Below are 16,500 nucleotides of genomic sequence, written 5' to 3'. Positions count from 1 at the left end.
ATGAATGTTTCCATTGATTTGTCCAGAAGAGAGAACTGAGTATTATTCGGAGAGAGATCTTTTTGATGATGTTCGACAGCAATGTTTCCATACTCTCAGAAAGAGTTGTACAAATATAATAAGGTATTAAATCTACACCTAGATAAAGATAATACTGTAGAATCCAACTGGTGTCTAAGAGGTAAGGATAGCCTGAGATAGACTCTTTGGCTTTCTTCTGTCCAAAAATTTCCTGTTTCCCTCTTTCCTATGGTTACCACCACAGAACATGTTAAAATCTCAGTAGGGACTCTGTTTCAACTTTTCCTTTCAAAACATAGTGAGAAAGCTTAATGGAAAAAAAATGTCCTTCATATCCCCATGCCAGGCATAGTGTAAGATCCACAAACTTAAAAGCCAGGCAAATAGTCTTTTATGCGCCGCAAAGCTCAACAAGTGACCTACTGCTACAAAAATTCCCAAATAGGCATGTTGACCTGATCATGTGTGCTTTGAGATGAGTCAAGGAAAATGGAACCATCTGTACTTTTATTGGATAGTCAAATGTCTTCTCTGTCCATCCAAAAACATCATTTGTACAGTTTAATGGAGGCACAAGAGGATTTTTTTTAAAAGATCTAATTTTAAAAATTGGTGGTATAAAGTTTTCTGAAAATTATAACCTGGTAAACTTAAGTGGAGAGAAGCAAGTGGGCTTATAAAATCATGACTGCCTTAAAAAAATCAGTTACCTACTTATCTGTGTAGTAAGGTATCTTTAAGACTTATAAGAGGAAATGTGAGAAAATGAAGGAAGTTTAGAAGTTGTAATAATCTTAAGAAAGTGGGGCAGAAGTGGGGGAGAGGGTAGGAGACAGCTTTCCTCCTCTGTGATGAAAACTGAATGATTGAACTCATAGAGCAGGACAGGTAGTGTTTGTACATGTTTACAAAGCACAGCCATTTGTTTTCTAAACCACAAATCATAACTCCTTTATTCCATACAGGAATTTCAATGGATTTCTTCCATTTTTCAAGTTTTCAATTTTGGTTGGAAGGAGGAGGACAGAATAGTAATGGTATGTAAACTACTGTAAGAAAAGTTGAGCTTGTCAAAGATTGTCTCTAACAAAACAGGTGAATGTAAGAGTGAGAAGGGCAAAATAGGACTGGGCAATACACAGGGGACAAGGTGGCAGACAAGTATTCATAGAGAATCCCAAGTTATTTGTCCTCTGTCTCCTAAATTAAAGTACCCTCTCACTGTATAGGTAAGGAAATTGAGGTGCATTCTAATAATCACAGCAGCTAACATGACTCAGACCACATGCCAGGTACTGTGTCAAGCGTTTAAATGCATCATCTTATTAAGTCCTCCCAATGATCTTGCAAAGCAAGCATTATTATTTGCATTTTACAGATGAGAAAACTAAAGCTTACAGAGATTTAATAACCTGTCCAAATTTGCACAATAACTAAGTAGAAGAACCAAGATATGAACTCAGATCTGTCTGATTACAAAATCCAGGTTCTTATCCATCATGTCAGTGGTTCTTTACTCTTATTACTTGCGATAATTACCTAGGAAACTTTTTGAAAATGATGAATATTTCAGGCCCTATCCTAGAACAATTAAATCAGAAATTTTTGCACATAGGGCCTAGCCATGCATGTTTGCTTCAAAGCTCCCCTAGGTGACAGTTAAGATGCAGCCTGGGTTGGAAAATACTGCACTACATTGCACTGCCCCCATGAAAGGCAGTAGGGTGTCAGGGTGCAGTTGGCATTAGAATCCATGTGCTCATTATTTTGGGCATGCCTTTTCCCCTGCCCCACCATGTTCTGTCATATTCTTTCACCATGAATAATTGGAACGATAATATGCATGTCAAATTCTTTTAGAAAACATTGATTACAGCAGAATGTGGAAATGTCCACCAAAGAGAAAACTGTTCCTATCTATCTACAGCCTATGATGAATAACACAAAGAAGACTAACATTGATTAGTCTCATCCACGAAAGAAAAATATGAGGCTGGTCTTAAAAGTCTTTCATAAAAAATGCAATTGCTAAATTTTAGAATGGCCTCTTCCCCTCCTTTCACAATGCCAATAAGAGTAGCTAGTAGATTTAAGGAGAAAAAATCCAGTTACCACTCTTTATAGTGCAGTTTTACTTAGGATCTATAGGCATCCCAAAGCCATATAAAACATAAAGGTTAAGTGAAAATATCTCCAGTAGAAGTAAAATAAAAATGTCTATAGTAGGAAGACAGTACGGTTTGAAGTCAAAAGACCTAGATTTTTGTCTGTACTCTGCAATTTGGCTGCCATCACTTGAGGTCACTTTGAGCCTTGATTTCCTTTTCTGTGCTTAGGGCAACAAAAGCATATCTGCCCTACCTCTCCCTTAAGACAGTAATTCTCAAAGAGTGTTCCCCAAGCCAATGCAACAGTTTCTCTGAAAATTCTAAATCTGCACATCCAACACTACTGAATCAGTTCATGCCCGAGACTATGGGGTGGGTAGGGAAGAGGGCAATGCTGGACTTCAAAAGGATTTCCACATGACTCTAATCACCTCCAGGTGATTCTGAAAGATCCACTTCTACAGGGTTGTTGTCAAGGGGTAAAATTATTGATTTTTTATTACTGTCTTCTTAATTCAGATATCTCAGATTCTCTTGCAGAAATATTTAGAGAAATAATGTTCCCATCTAAATTAGCTAGATAATAGCCTCATTTCTGAATTTCACTTTGCATGCGTAGATGAGGCACAAGTCACCCAGAGGTTATGCAATTAGCTTGGAGTCAAAGAGAAAGCAAGGAGTAGAGCTGAGAAGGAAACCCCAGAGTGAACTTGATTTTAATTCAATCAAACTGTTAAGGTACCAACCACGCATTTCATCTATAATCACAATGAACCTTTTTATAAACAAGTCTCTATCGTCTTAGCTTAAAAAATATAAAAGTAGCTTTTGGGATTTTAAAACAGATTGACTTCTATAATTCCGGGCTAAAGGCAGCTCAGGAGGCAATAAAAAAAATATATAAAATCCCACAAGATTTCTGCAGTGAGAAGGTGCAATTTCCCAGACCTCTCTATACGTGAAGATCAGATGTACTCCTCTTCCTCACCTCAAACTTCTGATTGCTGCGTTGGTGGAAACCATGATAAATACAAGGGCTTGTCTAATTGTTTGGGTTTTTTTATTACTCGAATATATAGAATTCTGCGATGTTATTAGGATACTATTAAACAAAAAGTGCTTTGAAAGTGTTTTCACTTATTTCCTGTCAGCTTTCTCTTTTCAGTGTAATTTGTCTGATATAGCTACTAAGATGCTTGATACTTTCACATGCAAGAGTGCAGAAAAACAAAGAGTGAGTGACTGTGTTGTTAATGAAATTCTCTGATTGTAAGAAGCACTTTGGAATGATCAGAAGGTAAAGAGTAATAAGAGGAAATAATATAAAGTGCCTAGGTGCTACAGTATTAACCACTAAATAAGTGGAGAGGAGACCAGACATGAATAGAATTTACATTGCTGCTGTGTATGTAAACAAAATATACTGTAGCTAATCTTTCAATAATACTGGTAAAATATGGTTCAAAATCTATCCTTGCTGTCTTACTTTAAAAAGCACCATATAGAAAAATGCCCATCTGTCCCAGTGAAACGGTGAAAGTATACAAAGAGGCTGGGATAGAAGAATGAAGAGAAGAATGAATGAAAGGAGGGAATGAAAAAGAAAAAATATTAACACTATTGGAACAGCTATGAAGACATGCATAAAGGCGATTTTTGAGAAACATCAGGGATAAATAGCTGTTAATGTATGACAGCGGCTCTACAATGAAGATATACAATCATAAAATATAAACAGACATGTGCTGTTTTGTTAACTGAGCTATTTTGAAAGTGGTGGTTGTTTTAAATGGAGCCAAGGAGAAAGGAGCGAGGAATGTGGTTTGTTTGTTTGTTTGTTGTTGCTGTTTAGCTTTGCTAGAACACTAACATCAACTCCATACCAGACTCTGCCAACACTTCCACAAACTCAGTACTTACTATGAATTTGCTCTTAATTTTCTCATTTTCCCTTAATGCTTGTTCGTAACCCAATGCCCATTCATTAGGTATACTAAATCCTAATACACGATTACTCCACTTCTGAAGACGTGAAGGAGATGCTTAGAGTATAGAAAATTCTCTTAGCCATAAGGCAAGAGTCTGAATAGGATTCTGAAAAGCAGAGCCCTTGAAACAAAGATCACTAACCAAGCAACACCGAGCTGGTGAAGACCGAATCAGACAAAAGATTCTCTTCCCTCCTTTTATTGTCAAATAAAGGATTGCTTTTAGGATCTTTTCTGCCCCTGGTCATTAAAAAGCACATCCAGATACATTTCAAAACAGCTCAAACTTTCAAACTTGGAAGAAGGCATAAACTTTCCCAGGAAACTCAAGGAAAGCAACTCTGCACATCTACAAAACTTTCACTTTGTTCTAGATTATGAAAAGGGACAGAGAATCGCCAAAGTAAGAAATTAATGGTGATGATGATAGTAATAATGATATTAATAACAATACTATTGACTTAGAGCATGTTTTGTCACAAGATTCACCTGTATTAAAGAAGACTGCAGGACATGGAGGTCATCCAGTTATATTCCCATCTTCAGAATTCAGCCCAAGTCAGACCCTCAGGAAAGCTGGAGTGCACTCGAAACAGACTTTAGTAATGAGATCAGAACGAACCCTGGAACGATGGCATAAAAGCATCTCCTTGCCCCTGTTTCTAAAAGTTAACTATTAAACCATGTACCGTTCATCCTGATTTGGTTTACTCAATTTTGGAAACAAGGACGCACTGATCAGATTGCCTTGGAAGACTGAATACCTAGTGGAGCCTTTGTGAAGACAGTGTTCTTCCCAGCAAACCTCCCCACAGGGCTTCTATTGTCAGACTATCAATTGTCTGTTACTGGTGAGGGAAGAAAAGTATCTTCTTTTGAAGAACTCGTTCTTGACCTCCCCAAGTTTTCTGGTTTGGGTACACTCAACATTTTAAATGTTTAATCTTTTTTTCCCCCGTGCCTTTTTTTTTTTTTTCATTCTAGTTTATTCTTTTAATTATTTACAGACTTGCTTGTCAGGACAGTTCGTTCTAGTTGAAGTTGGCTGATTTTCTCAACACCTTTCAGTGGAATGCGATAATAGGCACAGAGAGAAGGGAATTAGCCTTAATGGTGCTTTAAGGTTTCATCTGTGACAACCAGAGCTCTGTTTCTTTTATTGATTTTTTTCATGCACTGCCCACCCTACAGCTTGAAATGGCTACGATGGTGTTTGAAAATCTGGTTGTTAGTTACTGTTCAAACCATTTTTCAAAACAGTTGTTGCAAGCCCTGTTTCATTTTATAAGGAAGGTTCTGTTAGGTTTGATTTCATTTTCTTTGTGGAGTCATGCTAGAACAGAAATGCATTAGCTTGAACCATGTGCAGCAAAAAGGAAAAACAGTACATAAGTCTTCGATCTTTTTCACAACCATCAATATCAAATGATGCAAATGTTAAAATTCTCCAAGCACGACATGATGCATCACTGTTAGGACTTTATTTTCTGATGTCAAAACACATCGGAGAGTGGGTAGGGGCTAGTGTTGAGGTATATATTAAGTGAAATTTTCCTTCATGGTTTTGATAAGGAGTATCTATAAAGATGCATTAATGTCTATATAATGCTTACATTTGTGAAAACTATACAATCCATTTTGAATAGACCTGAGAATAGCAAAATTTCTATGCTAATCTTCTAGAGCAGTTAATTTTCCCTTACATTTCTAACACTAGATACTTTTTTTGAGAAGAACTTTGAGATTAAGAGAAAGAGTAAAAATGGTGATCAATGGTATTCAGATTTGTAGTAGGTGGTAGCATGTATCTGTTTAAGAAAAACAGGATTTGGGGGAGAGTTTTTACAGTGACTTTTGATAAATACATAAAACTTTTTAAATATTTAAAAAGTTTAAAACAGAAACATCTACCCTACTCTATTTTTCAAGTAATAAATAATAGTGAAGATTCATATCAAAATTGGTGACTCTCAGAGTTTGAGAGAAGGAAACCATATTCATTGTTACTGCTGAAAGGTAAGCATGAGAGAAATGACCTGGAAAAAAATACTTATATATAATCCACAAGCCCAGAATCATATACTTAAGTCTTTGTATTTATCTTTTCTGGGGAATGTTTGAAGAAAATGGTTCCTTGGATTGTATAGCTGTATTGTGGTTTCTTTTCTATTACATATATATAAATATATATATATATAATATATATAAATGTATATATAATATATATAAATATATATACATATATTTAGCTAAAATTTCACTTTAACTTCTAAGGGAATTTCAGGAGCTCCTCTTAGTGGGTCTGATCCAAATGAAGTAAATGGTTGTGGCAAAGTTATAGGCTCAGCTTTTCTGCACTAACACCAGTCCTTGTCCAAAGCAAGATCTTGAGCTTGGGGTGCAAACTAATGAACTCAAAGGTGCAAATGTTGTCAATCAAGAGGGGACCATGTAAAGCCAAGTTGGGAAAGCAAAGATTCTCAATGTGAAGTCTGATCCTATCAGGGCTTTACTATATTTGGCAATTGTGGTTGAATTATATATTCCTATTCTCAGTCAACCTGAGGAAAAGGAAATGTGCTATTTTTTGTTGTTATATGTTTTCTAAATGTAAACTGTGAAGTACTATGCAAATATAAAGTGGCAAAAGTACCTCATAAGGGAAACAGATTGATGAATGGATTAAGTTTGTGTGTATCTGCTTTATAAAACTAATACACAATAATAATAATTCTTCAGAACACTTGGTGGAAAGAAGTCTACAGAAGTCATTTGCTGAGAATAATCAGCAGATTTTAATTTTGGAAAAGTAGACAAGACAAGTCACAGGAGGCCCTTGATGGGAAATCTCAAATCTGTGGTCTACGAACTGCTCATTTTAAGTGCCCATTTCTTCAAAACTAGTAATAATATGTCTCTTGCAACAAAAGGGAGCTGCAAAGCCTGCACTCATGTGCTTCTCTCTAGAGATCTAGTGAATCCATAGCCTTGTGTTCATATTTCTATAGAATGAAAATAACATAAACTCTCATCCTCACTTTGCTTTGACAAAATTGGCTATGCCCCCAATTGAATCATATTGCAAACTTCTTTCAATCTCCAATAATGTAAATACATAACCAGGCATAAGCATGAGATAAAGGAGAAAACGTGAGCTTTAGAGTCATAGAACCTTAGGTTTGAATCCTATTTCCATCCCTTAACATGTCATCTGATCTTTCTAGACTATTCAGTGAAGATAATGATACCCATCTCACAGAATTGTTTTAAGAATTAAAAGTAAAATGCTCAGCATAGAGAGGTCACTCAATAAATTGCATGCAAATTACTGAACATAGTAAAATCCAAAAAATATCTATTTAGCCAGGACTGTTGCTTTGTGAGGTAGGTCTGGTATCCACGCTACAAAATACTTTAGTAATTTTAGCAATAGTCTTTAGAGTTTTTTTTAATGACATTTCCCAAAGATCATGGTTATGTGTAATGGCTATATTTAAACAGGATCTTTATTTGGTTCATAAAATGGTATATCTAGCCTTGCTTCCCCAATCCAGGATTATAAAGACCTTCTACTATAAAGGATAAGAGTAACCTCCTACTATATAAAGGATTAGAACACCAGATCTTTAAAAACTAAGGGGAAATGAATGCTGAGCATCAGAATGGCAGGAAGTGACCCGGTTCAACAGAGGGCAGAAAGACACCCTGTACAAGGGGCTTGTGGATGAATTGGGACTGACACGTTAAACACTTGAGAGAAATGCAGGTGTAAAGAGCAATATCGAGTCCTCTAGTAGAGAGACTGTGGGTCAAAAAAGTGATCAAAACCCTAACTCCAAGGAAGACTCAAGAGCGTACATTTGTGGGAAGAAAGCAGTAAAAGCAGAATCCTTAGGAACTGAGGAACACTTAGTAATATCCTAAGTGGTGTGCTCTAAGGTGGTGCTAAGTGCAGAAAATACAAATATTGATGGGTTAAATCAGGACTGAGGAAAATATACAGCCAAATATGGGCAGCTCTGAGGGAAAAAAAAAATAGGCAGCTTGGAACTCAACTGTCATCACAATTCATTTGTGTTTCACATCCCACTGTTTGTGACATTAACAGAATTTCGAATTTAGCAATGCACTATTTTTGTATTGTGAATCTCTGCAGCCATTTTCCATATGTAGCAACCACTGCAACTAGCAATAATACCCTTTTGATCCTTAAAATTCTTCCAGTTAATATTATTCAAATTAAGGTTCACCTAAAAATTTCCCATACTAACTAAGTCACTGTTTCTACCATTTGAGGACGAATGTTGTCCCTGGGTCTGTATTTGCATTAAGCCTAAATTATTTGACTAAGTTATTTAGTAACAATTCTTTGAGGGATTTTTGCTAAATGGATTGTCATTTTTCAAAAGATGAAGTTAGTTTTGATTTTTGCACTGTGTTTTTATTTAACAAGAATAACTAAAGCAACTCTTTTTATAAAGGCATTTAAATAGATAAAATTTGCATATAGGTCTCCTACCAGGTTTCAAGCATTAAACAAGACAATTTCAAGTGTTATCATTATTACTTATATATTAATAGCTAGCATTCATTGAGAGCTAATGCTCACTCTACACAGGGATTTTATTTATTATTATTATTGTTATTTCTGTTGTTAATAGATATCATTTATTGAGTACCTATTATGTTCCAAGAATTCTGGTATGTACTACACACATCTAGCCTGTAATGTGGATACTATTACTCCATTTTCCATTTGAGGACTCAGATATACTAAGTACCTTGCCCATGATTATAGAGTTCACAGATGGTAGAGATGATGAACACGTGACCACAGCCACAGAGTCCATGTTCTTTTCACAATGTAATACCGCCTTGCATCCTGAGACAAGCCTACGTTAAAAAAATTAACATATTGTGTTGTCAAGATCCCACACAACTGTTTTTTCTAATACATTGTTATTCCATTGCATCATCATTCTCTCTAAACTGTTTATAATTTTATGTACATCCAGATTGATGCTCACATGACTGTTTTTCTTATAATTCAATTCAGTAAACATACTTTAAGTACCTACAATGTGGCAAACACTAGGCTAGGTATGATAGGTTCTCTAATTATGCTACAACACAGATCCTGACAATGTAGAATCCTCTCCTTAAAGAAGACGTTCTCTTTAGGTAAAATTGTATTTCTAATCATTTTACTCATTTATGGTATAAAGAAAGATGCAACTATCTGAAAAACATTAGGGCTTTAGATTTAAACGTCCCTTTTAATAAAACAAACCTAGTCAGTCATAAATTGTAGCAACAAAATCTGTAGCATAAAGGGCAATTTAAAGTGGATTCGGACATCATTTTACCTACAAACACACAAAAAATTAGTCTGCATGTCATTTATCTACTGAGGTAAATCATACAATTTTCAACCCTAAAACCCAGACACTTAATGCATGCCACAAAGATGATATCTTTGACCCACCCATGGTAGGAAATGTGTTTTGAATTGTTTTGTCAGTAGTGATAATGGGGTTATACTGGACAAAACATATTTTCAGCAAGTTTTCCTGGTAATGGAAATAACCGTAATAGTATGAATTAAAATCATCATCATCATCATCATAATCATGACAACATGTACTGAGTACTTTATTATGTGCCAAGTACTGTTATTAGCATTATCATATTTATTTCTCAAAATGTCCATGAGAAAGGTAGTTAATATTTTAATTCACCAGGGGAGAACCACAAGACACAGGAAGGTCAAATAACTTGCCCAAGATCACACAGGAAAGAGAAGAGGTAGAGAAGTGGAATTAAAAGGCTATCAGGATTTGATCTGTCATATCTAATTAGGTGAGGGGTTTGGGGATGGGTGTGGCAGATGCTATGAGTGTTTGTCCAGAGAGGAGACTGCATTTGGGCTGATCCATAGCCATCACTAGGCTTGGGCCCATTTGATCTATAAATCTGAAGGTAGCTAACAAGAGTTAAAGCTAGAGTTGCTGCCATTCACAGTGCTTGCTAGTTAAAATACTTGCTTCTGAGAAGCCAGTAGCTAGCTGGCATAAAGCCTCAAACATAATACATGCTCAAAAAAATGTCTGAAAAATGTTAGCAAGTAGAAGGTTAACAGGTGATTTCCTTTTTATTTTATTGTCTGAAATATTTTCACCATGGGCAGATATAAGTGATCAGAGGAAAATTAGAACTTTAAAAAATTATTTTTGTTTTGTTTTGATTATTGGGTTGTTAGTCTCAGTTAAAATGTGACCCCCTCTGGTTCCTGGACCAGACAAGAACTGAAACCTAGAGGGCCCAGCCTCTGTAGAACATCAGCTAGTTCCAGCTCCCTACCCCATATATATATTGACAGCTCTTCCCAACATGGAAAAGTTGGAATGGCCATAGCTCAAATACCCCTAAAGAGTGGGACAGAAAGATCAAAGGTGATGGTGGAGTTATACAGAGAAGGTAGGGTTTAACAAATTAGTATGACTGCTGAATCATTACATTGATATTTCATTTAGTCTCCAGTATCTTAGAGCAGCTAGAAGTAAAAACCTAAAATTGTGGAATTGTAACCCATACCAAACTCTGAAATCTGTTATATAGCTACTTGTTGCACTGTGCTTTGAAATTTATTGCTTGTTTGTATATATGTTATTTTTCACAAAAAAAGAAAAAAAAGTTGATTGTGATGATAAAAAAATTCCTTCTAGCCTCCAATGCTCTGGAGCAGCTAGAAGGAAAAATCTGAGAGGATGGTATGGTAGCCCATGATAAGTTCTGGGATCTGTCCTGTAACTACTTGTTGAAGAGTGCTTTGAAAACTACTGCTTTTTGCTTTCTTTGCTTTGTATATATGCTATATTATACAATAAAAAAGTTTGAAAAATTTTTTTTTAAAAATGAGACCCCCTCTGGGAAGCCTTTCCTCTTGCTCTACTCTCTGACCTTTGCTAGGATAGCATTCCTTACTCAGCCCTGCACAAAAGTTTATCAAATTCACATCCTACTGTAAATTGTTTCTCTTCTCTACTTAGTACACTCTCTTAAAGACTGGCCCCAAATCTTATCTACTTCATAGATCCCTGGGCATCCTAAATGCCTAGCACTCAGTTTAGTGAAAAACAAACAAACAGCAAACAACAAATAGAAAAAAAGCACACACGCACACACAAACACACAGGAGAACAAGCAAAGAGATGAAAAAGAACGATCTTGGGTTTGACTCTACATTATTATCCCTAACAAATGGCTTGCTTCCCCTGTTGTATTACATGCAGGTTCTCATTGGAAAGGAGCTTCCCACAAAGAGGAGCGTCATGAATTGACTTGACTATTCTGTGGAGGACTTCATAAATGTATCAAGGAATCTAGGTGCACACACACACTATGCAATAATATAAGGATAATCAGAAGTCATGGGAACAGGATGCAACGTGTAAAAATTGAAACATTTTATGTTTATACTATACTATATTTTATATTTTGTAGTTTTGCCCCTTTCTACCTGGCTATTTATAATCCTCATGAAGGTAGGAACTTCAGTTTTTCACTACTATCCCTTAGTGCCTAGAAGAGAACATAGCAGTAAATAATAAATATATGTTGAAAAGAAGGAAAGAAAAGGAAAAAAAAGATATAGAAATTCCCAAAATATTCCTTAATGTTGTGATGAAATAATAAAGGGAGAGAGAGTCCCTAAAACTTTTCCAGAAAAACATGAATCACCCATGAAATTGCAAGCTTTTATCCTGTTCTTCAGAGCAGCTACTCAATTCTTTCACATACAATACTTTTCCCTACCCCGTTAATGCCTAATTTCTGGCTGTGCTAGGACTTGTAGGAGCAAAGAGCACTAGGCAAGAGCAGTGTGGCGGACACACTCCATATTGTGTCCCACCTGCCAAACTAGGGAGGCTACCACCATTTAGACTCCAGGATCTCTTGCAGACCAGCTGAGCCAGCAAAGAGGAAAGGGATGTGACATAGAGGTCTTCATAATGTTTAGTGCACTCAACCACACATTTCTCTCCATGTTCCAAAAAGGATCGCAGCAGCAAATGGCTGAAAAGTGATGGGAGAGGGTGATGCAATGGTGGCTACGTGGCAGAATTCTCTTCTGCCATGATGGAGGAGACCTGGCTTTGATTCCTGGGGCCTGCCCATGCAAAAAAAAAGTGACGGGAGAAATGAAATTGAAAGGTCCCCATTATGTCTCCCATCCCAGCCTTGGAAGATAGTCTTCTGCTGTACAGAGGAAGGCTCAAGCTCCAACAAGGCTTTATTTTCTTTTTTGAGAATTCATATTTTTTTTAATTTCAAAACTTACTACAAAGCTGCAGCAATTAAGACAGTGTGGCACTAGTGAAAAGACAGATACACGGATCAATGAAACAGAACTGAGAATCCAGAAACAAATCCTCACATTTACTGTCAATTGAATTCCAACAAGGGTGCCATCACAATGGGGGAAACAATAGTTTCCTCAACAAACGGTGCACAGAAATGGGATATTCATATCCAAAAGAATGTAGTTGGACTACTCATGCCATACATAAATATCAACTCAGAACAGATCAACAACCCAAGTGCAAGAGCTAAAATCATCAAATTCCCAGAAAAAATTGCATAGGCTTATATCTTCATGAGCTTGAATTAGGCAATGCTTTCCCAGATATGACATTAAAACCACAAACAACAAAAGAAAAAATAGATACATTGTACACCAAAGTGAAAAATTTTTGTACACCATCAAGAAAATGAAAAGACAACCCACAGAGTGTGAGAATAGTTTTGCGAATCATCTATCTGATAAGAGAATTGTATATCGTGTATATAAATAACACAACTGAATATTAAAAAATAGCACAATTTTAAAGTGGGCAAAGGATCTGAACAGACATTTCTCCAAAGAAGACACACAAATGGCCAATAGTGTGTGAAAAAATGTCCAACACCATTAGTCACCAGAATAATGTAAATTAAAACCTACCAGACTGTCTTTAATCAAAAAGACTGATTATAACAAGTGTTGTCCAGGATGTAGAGAAATGGAAACTTCATGCTGCTGGTAGGAATGTAAAATGATGCACCCACCCTGGACAACATTTTGGCAATTCCTCACAAGGTTCAACAACTGAGTTATCATATGACCCAACAAATCCACTCCCAGGCATATAACCAAGAGAAATAAAAATGTATGGCCACACAAAAACTTAACAAGTGCTTCTTATGTCTTGAAGCTCCCAAATTGTAGCAGCGTCCTCCTATATGAACTTGCTATCAATGATGACATACTGATGGTGATATAATATAATGTGATACCTTGAGTTTTACTCAAGCAGGAGATGGCAGTTCATACTTATTTTAATAATTCATACTTATTTTATTTTAATAAATTATTCTAGACTATGAGCTTCTTCAGATGAAGGACTGTCTCTCTCTTACAATTTTGTAACCTTGGGAGCCAGACCCAACATATGACTTACTATATAGCAGCTCTCAAAAAATGATAGCTAACATTTTTGTTAATGTTTTAAAGAATGGTGAGCAGGGCTTAAAAGGTTAAAACAAACGAGTTTTTTTAAAACTAGACCTTTCCAGTTTTTTTAGTAGGCAATCATCATATTATTTAACATGCCTTACTGTTTTGGTTATTCGTAATTTAATAAACCTTCACCAACTGTGGTATGGAAATCCTACCATTTTACATTCATATATTGAGACATAAAAAGTCACAATCTTGAAACAATGGTTTTCAAGATTTAGTGTGCATAACTGAGCTGGTTAGTTTCCTAAACTGCATATCCTTGGGCTCCATTCTCAGAGCTTCTAATTCAGAAACCTAGAATAAGGTTTAAGGATCTCATTTTACAAGGACTGTATGTGATTGTGATACAGGGAGTCCATGACTACCCACTACGGACTGGCTACAGAATAATGTGAAAAGAAATCTATTTATACTTCAACTTTTCAATATAGAGAGACTAGCCTCATGAAATGTAACTTAGCCATCAAAATTATCTGTGAAAATACGAGGCAGTTTGCAAATTTTTTTGAAAAATGAACCAAGGGAGACTGTAAGGGCAAGAAACATTATGTTTCAAGCCATAGAGGGGTCTTATAAAAGTTCGAGAAGACTGACAGACAGTTTGCTTAAAGTAAAAGAGGGAAACGAATCACAGTAGCACGGCAATGTTTTATGAACTTAGAGAAATAACGTTGATTCAAAGGAAGGTTTACTTGTTTGAATGGTTATAAAAGTGGGTGGTTTATAATCTATTATTTACTGTAATTTATGTATTTATATATATATATATATATATACATATATGCATAAGAAATATTTTTTTTTGGAAATTCCTCCCTTAACTCAATTTTCCATAGGATCTCGGTCTTGCAACATTATTGTAGTAATCTTGGTATTTTTTTTTTAATCTTGGTATTTTTTTTTAATAAAAAATTTAACCTCTGAGATTGAAAAGAGACTACTGTAATGTACTCCTCCACATGCGTCCAAGGAAGGTATTGCTTCTTGTTCTGATCTGATCCTTTGGTCTCTGCAGATTATAATTGTTTCCAATGTGATTTGTCTTGGCATTGAGTTTTCCAAAAACACAGGATTGTCTTTTTTCAAGGGCTTTTGTGTATTGAATATTATTTATGAATGATGGGAATTATTTTTTTATAGATGCTGTGAATTGCACATCTTGTCAAGGTTTTCTCTTTGACTCGGCTGCAAGAAAGTTTAAAGGCAAATGTCTAGCATTTGACTGAATGTATTTTGTGTGTTGACCTCACTCCTGACTGCACTATAACATTGTTTATTGTATTGTTTTGTTTTATTCTATTTATACTTCCATCTACTTCTAACACATGTATTTTGCTGTATGATAATACAGTTTCAGTGACAGTCATTTTATTTTCCTTATTGGAACAGAAATAAACAAACAAAATTTAAGTGAAACAAATAATGTGTGTGTGTATTTGGTTTGTGTGATAATACAAACATATATGTATAAAACACAATACACCGACATGCAAACCCTAAATCAAAACCAAAAACTACCTCCATGGAGATATTTCTTAGTCTTTGGGATAAGAGATTCATTTAATTACTAGCAAGATTTCAATTAAAATACCATCATGAGAAGATCCACATGAAATAGGTCATAGGTGCTTTCAGCACCAGATTGTGACATCCTTCCAATTTGAAAGCCAACTGTATGTGTTTTTAAATTTTAAATTCAGTCTTTAGACTATACAAAAAAGTTCCAGGCTTAAACAGCCAATTAAAGTGTACAATCTGAAAACATTTTTTTTTCCTTTAAAAAGAATTAGATATGGGGTGATGCACTGGTGGCTCAGCAGCAGAATTGTCTCCTACTGTGCCGGAGACCCGGGTTCGATTCCCGGAGTCTGCTTATGTCACACACACACACAAAAAGAATTATATATATATATGCTGGTTATTTTATATATATATATATTTTACCTAAACTCATTAAATCAAACACTTCAGTCCTTTCCTTGCATTAATACTTTCTTTTAATTAAATAACTTGCATTAAGAGCAACAAAGAGTAAGTCATCTCAACTCTGAAAGGTTGCCCTCAGATTGAGTTTGTCTATTTTCTGCTGACCCAGCTAATCTTAGTCACACGCTGATAAAACTCAGGCAAGTTAGGAGAACTCTGAAGTGGACACTGGACATCTTAACAATGAGACTCATCTTCATGGGTCACTATATCAAGGGCTCTGGGTTGAAATATTATTATGTTTGGGACCTTAATATGATTCTTATTCTTGTATTAATTTCAGAATCTTATATCCTTCCAGATATCAAAAGAATATAGTACTGACCTGGAATAATAATGCCTAGTTGTGCTTTTTTTCCCCTGCATGGGCAACCAATAGCTGATTCATACTTCCATTACATCACGGTTGGATTCCAGAAGTGCTACTTAGCCTGGCCTCCATATGCCTCTTGCAACTCATTTGTAGATAATCCAGAACTAGCAGCTGGAGTTCATTTTTGTTCCAGGAGTCACCATTTTATAATGTTCCTCCAATTCATTGTGAGTTTCACCGATGACAAGTCAATCCAAAATTCCAAAAAGTATTTAGATTCAGTGGGTTAAATCACAGAAAAAGGATAACCACTAACTTGCCATGGGTTCATGTATCTCAACTACATTTTGCCATTCGGTTCCCACATATCAAAAGTGTGTAACTATACTATTCTCCCACAGAACACTAATTAAATACTTACTAAAAGCAAGTGGTTGCAAAACATTTTTTTTTTAAATTGAGTACTGTATTTTTATTTTAATCTTCCACAGAATTCTGGTTCAATTTTTGAGCCTTTCCAAG

At 35.6% G+C, this 16,500-nt stretch overlaps 1 protein-coding gene across 35 annotated transcripts in view; it reads right to left on the bottom strand.

Moving 5' to 3' along the window:
- Window positions 1-16,500, bottom strand: part of ZBTB20 (zinc finger and BTB domain containing 20) — an 893,822-nt gene that overhangs the window by 450,800 nt on the left and 426,522 nt on the right. For 3 of the 35 annotated variants that reach the window (XM_077118300.1, XM_077118302.1, XM_077118297.1), the window contains exon 1: window positions 4,607-6,259. The exons of the other annotated variants lie outside the window; for them this stretch is intronic. The gene's annotated coding sequence lies outside the window, so the exon portion shown is untranslated. Of the gene's footprint in view, window positions 1-4,606; window positions 6,260-16,500 lie in introns of those variants that run through there. 35 annotated transcript variants of the gene reach the window in all.

This window comes from Tamandua tetradactyla, chromosome 10, assembly GCF_023851605.1.
Source record: "Tamandua tetradactyla isolate mTamTet1 chromosome 10, mTamTet1.pri, whole genome shotgun sequence".
NCBI lineage: Eukaryota > Metazoa > Chordata > Mammalia > Pilosa > Myrmecophagidae > Tamandua > Tamandua tetradactyla.
This window is presented reverse-complemented; position numbering and strand designations above follow the sequence as displayed.